The sequence below is a fragment of the Sesamum indicum genome, linkage group LG6 (assembly GCF_026168435.1).
Source record: "Sesamum indicum cultivar Baizhima isolate 11 linkage group LG6, ASM2616843v1, whole genome shotgun sequence".
Lineage (NCBI taxonomy): Eukaryota > Viridiplantae > Streptophyta > Magnoliopsida > Lamiales > Pedaliaceae > Sesamum > Sesamum indicum.
Window position 1 is genome coordinate 12,474,205 of NC_142662.1, and position 12,589 is coordinate 12,486,793.

General features: G+C 35.1%; 1 long non-coding RNA gene across 1 annotated transcript; it reads right to left on the reverse strand.

Annotated features, from left to right (window-relative positions):
* Positions 1-200: 200 nt before the first annotated feature.
* Positions 201-6,234, reverse strand: LOC148787791 (uncharacterized). Its single transcript, XR_016065812.1, has 8 exons — positions 5,701-6,234; positions 4,499-4,551; positions 3,218-3,515; positions 2,991-3,120; positions 2,824-2,886; positions 1,067-1,144; positions 905-977; positions 201-782 (listed from the first exon to the last, which is right to left on the reverse strand). It is a non-coding gene; the product is annotated as an uncharacterized LOC148787791 (long non-coding RNA).
* Between the last annotated feature and the right edge of the window lie 6,355 nt (positions 6,235-12,589).

Genomic DNA, 12,589 nt, shown 5'->3' on the forward strand with positions numbered 1-12,589 from the left:
GCTACATATATGGGCTCTGGCACTTCATCTATTCGAAGAGATAGCATAAATGGATAAAGAGAACACATAAAGCCAGAAGTCATGGAGCATACTTTTATAATTCAAAGTCGTAGGAAGATGAAAACAAGAGAACATACCATGAGGGCCTTTGAATCATTAAAATTATCGTATTGCACAAGAGTCACCTTATAAACCTCACATTCTTCTTGTTCCTTAGAGACGTCCTCTATGTAGATTCCAAAATAAATTGACATGTAGGGATAAAACAGAACAAGGGAGATCGATGATGATCATCAAAAGAAAAGCTGCCTCCACTACAATAAAACGGCCCAAATTGTCCATTATCATATAAATATGATGTGTATCTACCTCAAAGCACATACAACATACAAATAATATGGGAGAGAAAAGCATCTAAAAATAAAAGCAAAAATGAGTGACATAAGGCTTGTTACCGAAATGCTCTAACAATCTAAGAGGCTCCATGCGGCTTCTAAGATATTTGGCCAGTAGCTGGTGCTTTTTTATCCATAATTTACATGTGGAACCTTCTTAAGTAACTCAACTCAAAAGGAGATCATTTTCTGTGTGATACAAGAAGAGGTTCACACACAAGAAGAAAAATAAACAAACCGAGAACATAACACGATTGCTAAATCTATCATAACTGGAAGTGAGACACCGTTGGAGGACAATTAATAGTGCACTACGTATTGAAGCTTGTTTGGCAAAACTCAACCGTTCAAGAGTAGAAATATCAGCAGCATCTCCACAATAAAATCCTAAAACAATAGATCGAATAAACAAAATAAGCACTTTAATTGTCAGATATTGAAATTAAATAACTTCTAGAGATAGATCAACATAAATATTGACAGGAGTTAAGCCAGTAAAAGTGACTTACCAGGACTGAACCTCGAGTGATAAGCTTTTGGGGAGTGACAATAAATTCTCCAATAGGTCACCCTACCAATGAACTATTGAATGGGTTTAACATAAGAACCCAGCAACACACAATTGTGTGGGACAAATGATAAAAATGATATGATAGAATACGAATAGTCACCTGCACCATGGAACACCAACACTAAGAAGCACTTCCCGCGACATCACCATGGTCTTCTCACCAAGTGTACAAATATAACTGAAATAAAATTATCTCATGAACTTCATTAAAAGAGTTAAAACAAAAATGGAAGACAAAAACGGAATCTGATTTTATATTCAATTGTTAGTTAATAATGATTCCCGACCTCATATACCTGGATAAACTGCATTCATGGGTCAGTAAAGTTAAAAAGTTATGATACTTCTCTATATCCAGCATGAAAGATTTCTTTAACTCTTATATTCAAGCACAACTTGTACATTTTCCTTCTAAGTTTTACAGTTGGGGCTTGGGGAGAACCCATGTAAGAAGCATCACCGCTGTATACTGATTTTGAACCTGCTGAGATGGCAATCTAAAAGAAATAATTCATAAAATTAAAGAGAACTATAATAATATAAAATTTAAATGTCGTTACAATAATTATTTTCAGTTATATTGATATAATAATATTAAGGCAAAAATCTATCTCCTACTATCCAAAGATAATAGTCCCACAAGAAAAGGCATCTCTAAATAAATCATTTTTATACAGACAAAATTTCATATAGCCACCAAGAAATAAATGTGATAATTTTTTCAATAAATCGAAAAAGAAAGAAAGGATTGTTGTAATGTCTTTAAAGTTATAGCCCCCGAGACAAAACGAAATATTATGTACACATAATCTTAAAACACAAATGCAGCAATACGTTATACAAATGCTAACTTATCATAACGAGGGTAAGAGGCCAATCACATCACCACACTTTGTTTTGCCAGGTAGAGAGCAGGACAATCAAGCTTCCACAAAATCTATAGGTTTCTAAATGTTATCATCCCCGATGCTAGCACAATACCCTTTATCTCCTTATATCTACCTAAGTAGGGACGGATTTCGCTTTTCTTTCTTTTCTTTGGGCCAATAATGATTTTTTTTCTTTTTTCTTCCCCTTGTATTTTGTCACGGCTCTTTTCTCGTTTTTTTTCCTTCATTTTTGCCCGTGACTTGTGTTCTTTAGGCCGTCTTTCGGTCTTTTGACGCGAATGACAACACTTGTGGTGAAGGCACCCGGTTACTCAACCAAAAAACGTCGTATTCTGGCCTTTTGACGCGAATGACAACACTTGTGGTGAAGGCACCCGGTTACTCAACCAAAACACATTTTACCTAAAGTGCTTTGCATACTCATAGCTCCGGCCACCGTTTTACGTGAATAACAACATTTGTGATGAAGTTACCCAGTTACTAAGTGACCTAAACCAGCGGAGTAGATGTAATTTCATTTTTTTTTTGCTATTCTTTCTCTTTTTTCCCAAGGGGAAGGGCCTTTGAATTTTTTTTCAAAATGATGCATGTCCCATGTTAGGGATATAAGGATCAATCGGGTAGGGTTTTAGCAAACAAATATGATGTCACAAGAATCCTAAGAGTTAGTAGAAGCGAAGACATTCCAACTCTCTTTCAAAGCAATTCAAAATGCATGAAATTATGCCTCAACTACTCCACATTTAATCAAAGCAACAGTCACATAACGCTAGTGCACATTCATGTCTCAATCTTATGACTTCCTAAAATCACATTTATTTGTCAAATTACTAAGGGTAAACTAGAAAAATAATATAAATGAAAGTAGTTTGATAATAACTAGCAAAAGAAAACAAAAAAAAAAAGAGAATAGTTTGATAATAACTAACATCCGAACCCGAAAGATCCACAGAGAGTAGAGATGAACCTGTGAAGAGACGACGTCCATCCAATTGTCATTAAATCCTGGGTATTCTCCCAAATTAAGATCCTGCAACAAACAGAAAAGTGAGCTCATGAGACCAGCTGTTGTCTATCCTTTAGGCAGCCAAAGCAATTTGTGACCCATTTCTTCACTTAGCAAAGCTTGCAAACCTGAAGAGCACAATCCCGAAAAGCTTCAAGTACAGAATCAGTTAGACATTGGGAACACACTAAATTGTCAAAAAATCTGTTGACTTATATCCCTTGGCAGCATGGAGAAGGTGCTATCTTTGTTTATGTCCTTCAACAAAAGAAAATTGCTTGTCAATACACTTAAAACAGTTTGGCTCTCCCTGTTATACAGTGAACTATAAACAGAGTAACCACGCCAAACATACTTGCCGAATTTTATATATACACATATCCATAAGAGATGGGCAACTTCGTTTCCCTTGACCAGCGTCCATAGATGATCTAGAAAATGAGGTTCCAAGCCATTTTGAGCTTCCACTTTTAGTATATCTACCTGAAACCCCTCGGTTCAGGTTATCCTCGTTTACTGGCTGGTCTCGCTTCCTGGAACAAGCTCCCCCCATTTTTTACTGTATTCTATTCTATTTACATTAAGAAAACTGCAGCAAATCCCAGCAGTTGTCAACTTATCACCAATGCTGGGGGTACAAATTCAGCATCACCCTGCAAAACATAAAGAAATCAGATGATTCATCACGATTCTAGATGGATTACGAGTAGGCATACAAGTCTAAGTCAAACTTTCCTCATCCTCTTTCAAGAAAGCGCCCAATTCTTCCATTAAATTATACATATGAAAACATATAGATGAGTTATTACATCCAGGACTTCCAATTACGACATGCCCACGGTACACTGGACAAGAGAAGAGACAAGTACATGACAAATATAGCGTAAAAGCATATTTAGTAAATACGGAAGAACATAAATTAGCAGCTTCTACGAAAGAAAAGTATAATCCTCGTCCCCGTAACACAAGATTAATATAATATCAATTTTTTAGCTATGGTTAACCACGTTGAAATATTTATCTTAAGTCATATTAGTTGCTAGAGCATCAAACTTTCCCTGAGTTCCGGAAAAAAGCTTCAACATAATTGACAAAAGGGAGCGCTATTCACAGGTTAACCATGGTAATGTCAAACTAATCCCAGCATTATGTAAAACCCAGTATATCGATGCTAACTATTAGAACTTGAAAGGAGTGGAGGAAATATCTTGTTAATTAATGAGGACTAAAAAGCACTAACTATAAAGAATGCTCTTCACACTTCAACAATGGAGATAACATGGCATAGCTTATGAATATTTATTTATTTTAAATGAAGCATCGTATAAGACAACCAAGATTAAACATTACATGCAAAAACTAATTCAAGTATGAACCAAGAACGACAGCAGAAATGGAGACTTGAATGTAAAAAAAAATGCTTATTGCCTTCGCCTTTAATCACGTTAGATTACTACACTATCTTTTACAGGAATGGGAATAGCATTTAATCACGCTAATGTAATAATAGTGGCAAACTACTTCACATGTAATAATACATAATCAACTAATGTGCACCAAATACGTCAAGAATATGTGCTTAAGTAGAAACCACTATCAAACGATATTATTTAAGAAAGCATTTTAAATTTGATACCTGCATGCTTGTGGACTGGGAGTTATTGGCCATTTCAGGCAAATGACCAATCTCTGAAACAACCATGAAAAACACAAAATATTAGTAAATTAGTTTTAGAAAACTCTATATTTTATAAATTAAGATTGTGCAAATTGTCATAAGAGCTCAGTTTCATAGCAAAGAAACAAGAAGTGAGAGGGAATACATTAAAAGTGGCAGATAAAGCAATGATAAGGCTAAGACAAGTTATGTCCTCGGTTAGGACTTCATGAAAACATTAACAACTGTCAATTAAATACGCGACTGTTAATTTAATTGTACAGGTGACCATAACATATTTTCCTTGTGAGTCATGACCACTACCAAAAGAACATACAAAACAATATCCACATATGTTCCAATATTAAAGTTTTGAACTATGCTGACAACAAGATGGAGTTAGTCATACCTAACAACCAATAAAGGGATCAAAAGAAACAGATCCGTGATAATTATAAAATACCTAGTTAGAAATGCATGCCTATTATTTTTCATTCAAGCCCATTCTGTTTCCTTGATTTGCCATAGAAATTCCATGACTAATGCATAATCAGGCTTTATTTGTAGATATATGCGGATGGCTGTAACTTAAAAAACCTCCTCTGCAGGTCCCAGTTTAAAATGGATGAAACCCAAAGAGAAAGAAGAATAGCCAAATTTTATCTAAGAACCGCATGATCTTCTTGGGGTGCATTTTTTCGTTAAAACAAAAATCTGCATTCTCACTCCAATTCTTACATCCTAAAGTTCAATAAAAACCATAAAGAAGATAATTGAGAAACTTGAATTCAATCAAGAACATCCCTGAGTGGCGCAGCAGTTAATAAACAACTAAACCCTGCCTTGGCAGGCCAACCAAATTCTTGAAAGAAATCAACCAAGAAACGAACAACCCACCATCTTTTAGGAAAACCCTAAAGAAACTAAAAACTGGAGGGTGGAAAAACGTGCTGTTCTCTAGACATCTTTTACCCAAGAAAAACAAGAGAACACTTCTAAAACTTGATTCCAGAAAAAACCAACCAAGAATTCAATCAAGAAGCCAAGAATTGAACTACTCTTCAACCCAATGATAAAACCAAAAGCGCAGTTTCCATACATTCAAAAGTGAAAAGCTAACAAGTTTTCATCACCCAATATTTCAAGAAAAGTGGAAAGCTGAGAGCGTCAAAATGAATTACATTGGAACAGAGACAAGAGGTCCCCATCACCCTCCGAAGTCATAAACCCAGATCATGAAACCACTTAACGGCCCCCTTGTTCACATCACCCTCCGCCGCCGCTGGTACTCAACCCTAACCCTTCCCTCCCTTTCTGCTGATCTTTCCCCCCTTATTCTTTCCTCTGTTTTTTTGGGTGAGAATCAGAACATGAATAGAGGAAATGGAAAATGAAGGGGTGAGGCTTAAAACGTGGGATTGTGGATGGACGGTGGTTTTGGGTAAAATGGCCGCAAAGAGGATGGTGATTTTTAGGGTTTGTTACCCGTGGATTTTTTCTTTTTTGGGATATCTTTAGTACAATTTCTTCCCAAAACTATGACATCATGATTCTGAGAAATCATCCATAAAAGGAAGAAGAAGAAGAAAAGGAATTCGCATTCGTCATCTCCATTCTGAAGTGAAGAGAGACAGACTTTGAGAAATATGAGAGAGAAATGTTTGTGTTTTTTGGGTATGAAGATGATGATGACGACATGTACCACTTGTAATTCCCAAAGTTGCCATTAGCCCCCACCCCCACCCTTTCTTTTATTAATTTCTTTTTGTAAAATACACAAACTCTTTATATTAATTTTTAATGTAAATCAACCTCAATCACATATGCCATCAAATGTCTTGAAAAGATACCAGTTTATAAATTTAGGGTTTACCCAAAACTTATTATTATTTTATAAATAGCTTATGTTCATAATCAATCTGCTAATCTGAATAATATTTTAATTTAATGATAAATAGAGCTTCAAGATCAAAAATAAAAAACGACTAATATATATATGGCACACTTAAATGTGTGTGCACTATTAATTTAAATTTAAAAAACTAATTATTATTTAAAAATATATTAATTAGATAAATAAAAAATATAAAATAAATATAATAAGAAAATTCTGAAGGAAAGACAGAGAGAGAGAGAGAGAATAAAAATTGATGTAGAAATTGACAGGAGAGAGAGAGGATAGAAAAAAATCTGTGAACGGTTTTTGTTTTTTTTCGTTCGAAATGTTTGAAAGTGACCAAATTAATGTGGACTGATTTTTGGAATAGTTGGCTATACATTCTTATAAATGCGTTACAAATATTTAGGAACAGGTCATGCTTGACCGTTCCAATTTAGGACGGGCACCGTAACACATTGTTAGAAATTGCTCTCAGTATTAAACATTTCTAAAAAATTTATTTTTTTAATTGGAATGGACTGGACTAAATTTAGAATGGCTATATTATTTACATCGGTTTACTTTTGGAAAGGTCTTTATAACACTCGTGTCTGAATTTTAGAACTGTATTTATTTATATTTGTGATAAATATAGAAATAGTATTTGTAATGGTTTGTTTGTCAATGTTTGCAATACTATTAGGCACGGTTATATTTTTTATTGGAACAGTCTTCTGTAACTGTTTTATGAACAGTCAGTCATGTAAAAATTATTTTAGTAATGGTATTAGAAATGGTCATTCTTATTTTGGAGCCCACGTACTTAAAACTATATTAGCACTGGTCTGCAACTCATGGAGAAGTGATGGACATTAACTCATTCCCCTTGCGTCACTATGTCTTTGTGCACTTTAAAGAAATGTAGGGCGCGAAGTTGGCGAGGCAGGGTCTGTAAGGCCACGTTGTTCACGAGAAGTCTCTAATGTTTAACTTCGCTAAACCGGTTGGTAATTTTTTAATTTTTTGATTTCTCTATTTTTTTTTCTACTTTCTATGTCTGAAATGACACATAAACTTCTTTAAAAGAAATAATACATATCGAATGAGATTATTAAGTACTAATATCTGAAAACACGCATAGAATGTTTATAAATATTTATGGAGCAAGTTGAATGTTTAGTTATCAAGTAATTCTAGATTAAAATCATGTTAACGTCAGATAATAATTTTGATTAATGATTTCATTTTGAAGCGAATATTATAAAGTCTATTAAAAGTTTTGGTCCTATAATTAAAGGTATTTGGCGTTTTGGGCCTTTAAAAAGTTAAACTTATCTTAGTAAATTTTACAATTTGCTAACACGTTTTTGGCTAGAAATTTTTAAATTTGTCAAAAATTAGTACGTGCAAGTCATGTGCTAGCATAAATTTGATAACATATTCATGACGTGCGCATGTGGTTTTAACTTTCTGGAAAAATGTGTCCACAAATCATGAAATATGAACAACTAATGGACCAAGTTGCAAATTCTAATTCTTTATGGACCCAAATGCCAAACAACTAAAATTACACCAATCTGCTTATAAGGAAGAACCCATCATTCAATTAGTGAAATTTAAAAATTGTCACACAACGGAAATATTGAAGGGAAATTAATTCATATTTTTGAAAATTTTTGGGATGAATTTATTATATATATATATATATAGTAATCACATGATAACATCAATATTTTAATAAATTGATTAGTTTTTGACAATATATCGATATTCTATTCATATATTAAATATAACAAAGAATAATAAAATAAATTATAATAAACTCACATAAAGTGAGTCATATACTCACTTGTTCGGTGGGATTCGAACCCATCACCTACTTATTCAAGAAACCTAGCTCACATATGAGTGATAGGCTAAGACATCGTTGACCGAAAGTTTAGTAGTTAGTCAGGAATTTGAAATTTGACATAAGTTTAGCTATAATAAGAGATTTTAGGAGGATTTTTCAACAACAAGTTGCATGGAATCAACAATATAATGAAAGATTTTAAGCAGTAAATTGCATAGAATTGATCGGCTCTTGCAATATATAACAAGAAGAGTAATAATAATAGTAAAAAGATTAATAAAATTATCATAATACAATCATAAAGTATGGATATAAAATTTATCTTATCAATAGCATGCAATTAATAAATAATTTTAAAATTTCAAAGTTTGATTTTTATAAACTATAATGATAAGAAAAAAATTGAACACAAAGTATGCAAAAATGGAAGCATGAACTATTTGGCCTTATTGTGGTATCATAATTGTGGTATCAAATAAAAGACTGAAGCAACATCTACCATAATTGTGGTATCAAAAAAAAAAATTATTTGGCCTTATTTTTGGGACTAAAAAGGGCAGTTTGCCCTATATTTTATCTTTTTCTTTCTAGTCATATATATGCCAGAATCTGAATGGAGGGCAAATACAACAAATAAAGGCTGGTTTATACCCAGACATGTGTGATAGCTACATGAATTGGCAATTTAGAAGCTAAGGGTTGAAATCGATTAAGGGGATGGAAGTTTGGTTCATCATTTGTTTATTCAGTTTGGTTATATCATCGACATTTAACCAACTCATTGGTTGGATCTATCCAGTTTTCAATTATCAATTAAATACTCACTTGTTTGGTGGGATTCGAACCCATCACCTACTTATTCATGAAACCTAGCTCATTTATGAATGATAGGCTAAGACATCGTTGACCGAAAGTTTAGAAGCTAGTCAGGAATTTGAAACTTGACATGAGTTTAGCTATAATAAGAGATTTTAGGAGGATTTTTCAACAGCAAGTTGCATATAATCAATAAAACAATGAAAGATTTTAAGCAGTAAATCGCATAGAATTGATCGGCTCTTGCAATATATAACAAGAAGAGTAATAATAATAATAAAAAGATTAATAAAATTATCATAATACAATCATAAAGTATGGATATAAACTTTATCATATCAATAGCATGCAATAAATAAATAATTTTAGAATTTTGAAGTTTGATTTTTATAAAATATAATGATAAGAAAAAAATTGAACACTAAGTATGCAAAAATAAAGCATGAGCTTTAGTCTCTAAAGAAATTTCAAGATAAAATTGCTTGAAAAAATCAACAATTTATGATTAAAAACACAAGAAAGTTTATAATATTGAGAAAAAAATGAAAGCAACCTCCTGTAATTATTATAGAAAATGAATAAATTATTCCTTGTAAAAAGAAATTACAAAGTACCTCCTTATATTTTTTAAAATGAAATAATTTAGACACAAATATAAATTGCTTTATTTTTAAAAATATAGGGAGGTAATTTGATTTGTTTTTCACAGAGGGGTAATTTATTCAAGTACCATACCATACATCGGAAATTGCATAAGACCCTATAATGTAATCCGATACTAATATTTCGTAGTGTTTATAGAGGACAAGTCGAAGAAATATTATTAAGTAATAGAACCAATTTAGAATTTTAATTTAATTGCGGAGGCCCTTGTCCTTTCTCTTCAAGAGCGCCTTCTCTCTGAAGATCCCCCGCTATGGAATTAATTGCGGCTTCGTAGGGAGGACTCCTCATCTCTGCCTCAGCCTCCCCCAATATAGTATCTAAGTCTCCTTCTACAAAATATTTACGAAGGCTATTGTTAAAATTGAAAATGATAGGGGAAGAAAACGAAGAGAGAAACTAACCTCAGTCAGGGGGAGGGCTCCTTCTCCTTGGACGGAGGGTCTGGCACAAAGCAGTGGCAAGATCAAGAAGCAGGGCTCCTCTCCTGCAAGGGGATACCCCTGAGCCTGGAATTGCTTCTTGCAGGTTGAGAAGCCATACTCAAAGAAGGGCCCATCTATCTCCGTCACCTCTTGCTGGTATTTCACGTAGCCCTTGACTCCTTCAAGCAGCTCACCCAGTAGGCCTCCGGGAAGTTTTTTCCCTCCTCGGGGTGGAGAAAGTCCACCACTGCCTACTTTAGACCGCTCTCCTAGCTGGTTGTCTCTTTCTTCAATTGCCTTACATCCCTCTCCAACTGTTGGCAGCGTCCTGTCACCTCCTTCTTGGCATCTCTCAGTTTTGCATTCTAGTTCTCAAACTCTCCAGCCTATCCTCCAACTAGTGCCTCTGGGTATCACTGGAAGGAGTGGTACCTTGTGATCTGGAATAAAGTTCTCATAAACTGAGGCGCCCTACAAAGAAACAAAAGTTGTTAGAGGAAAATACACAAATATATGTACCAAGTTTTGGCATGATGATACCTTGAAGATGTAGAAGGCCCCCATTCCTTCTAACTCCTCCCTAGCAAAAGGAGATAGCAGTTGCCTGTCCCCAGAGGATAGAACCCCTCTATTCAAATTGGCCACCAGGGAGGTTTTTTCTCTTATCTTGGTCGAGCAGGTGATGATTGTGAAGAAAAACTGAGGGCGCACGGGAAGGCCGTGGAGGAGTATCCATTTCTTCTTTAGGGAAGGGCAGGAGGAGGCATGGAAGAGGTACGAGAAGAATGTGCCCCTGTCCTTAGTTTTTTGGAGGAGCCCCACACGACCAAGAGAGAAGGAGGAGGTAAGATGCTTACCTTTGGAGTTACTAGAAGCAGGGGCTCCTTTGGAGTACTAGGGATAGGGGTCCCTCCAAAACGACCCCCTATTACGTGATCTCTCAACAACTTGCTAAATATGATGTTCTCTATGCAAGATCAAACAATAAGAATCAGTACGCTAAAAAGAAATCGAGAAATGAGAAACAATAATAGGCGAAAACTAGAGAATACCCAAAGAATCCCCCAAGGGCTCTAACGGGGAGTCATCCCGAAATTCCCCAACAATTTCTAATTTATTAAGGATCGACAATTGCAGGCGGAGGCATTCAGTTCTTCTAGCAAAGAAGACATGGTCGCAGTCCTAGACCCCACATGCGTAGGGGGAGGGGCCTCAAACATCTATTTGCCGGGGGAAAGACCAAACATGGGGAGGAAGGACGAAATAATAACTGACTTTCTAGTATTTTGGGGCATGGGGAAGATGCAAAAAAGACACTCCTGGATGAGGGACGAAGTAGAAGAACCATTTCTCGGCCATTTTAAGGTAATAGCACTTAGCGAACACATGGGCGGTTATAGGATAGCCATGAAAATGAAGAACTATAAAGGACCTAACTAAAATCTTAAAAGATTTTGGAACTAACTTGTTCAAAGGGACTTGAAAAATATGGGCAAATTCAGAACAAAATAGAGGAACGGGGAAGCAAAGACCTGATCTTAACTAGGATGCAGAAAAGCATAATGAATTAAGGGAAGGAAAAAAGGGACAACTCACAGGCGATGGTGTGTATACTATAAACTCAGGAGAGACATGACATTCTCGGAGGAGCTCCGTAACATGGAAGGCCCTAACTCAGAAGGTGACTTAAGAACCTTCTCCTCCTCTACCGAAGGAATCTCTCTTGAGGGGGACCTAGAAGACCTCCCCGTAGAAGAGGACCCAGGTGACTCAGCCACCTATGATGGAGGCTCACTCTCTTCTCTTCTGTTAAGTCTTTGTAAGAAAAGTCTTTGTTTTTCTGTTAAAGCATAAATCAGAAGTTTTTGAAAAATTCGAAAAGTGGAAAACTCTTATTGAAAACCAAACTGGTAAGAGATATAAATCACTTCGTACAGACAATGGTCTCGGATTTTGTAATCAAAACTTCACTAATCTTTGTGATAAATTTGGATTAAAAGGCACAGGACCAACCCCTACACCCCACAACAAAATGGTGTTGCTGAACGTATGAACTGTACTTTGCTTGAAAAGGTTAGATGCTTCCTAATTAGTTCTAGCTTGCAAAAGTTGTTTTGGGGTGAAGCAGTTCTAACTACTGCATATTTGATTAATCTGTTACCTTTTGTCCCATTACTTGGGAAATCTCTTGAAACTGATATTTCTCTTCTACGTACCTTTGGTTGTTCTGCTTTATTCATCAAAATTATGACAAACTTGAACCTAGATATCTCAAATATGTTTTATTGGTTATCCCGAAAGGGTAAAAGTGTATAGATTATGGGTTCGTAGTCAACCTGGTTTCAAAGTTATTATTAGTAGGGACGTAGCCTTCAATTAAAATGAAATGCTCTGTCTTTCAAAATTAGAAGTAGAACACAAAGAACCAACCTTTA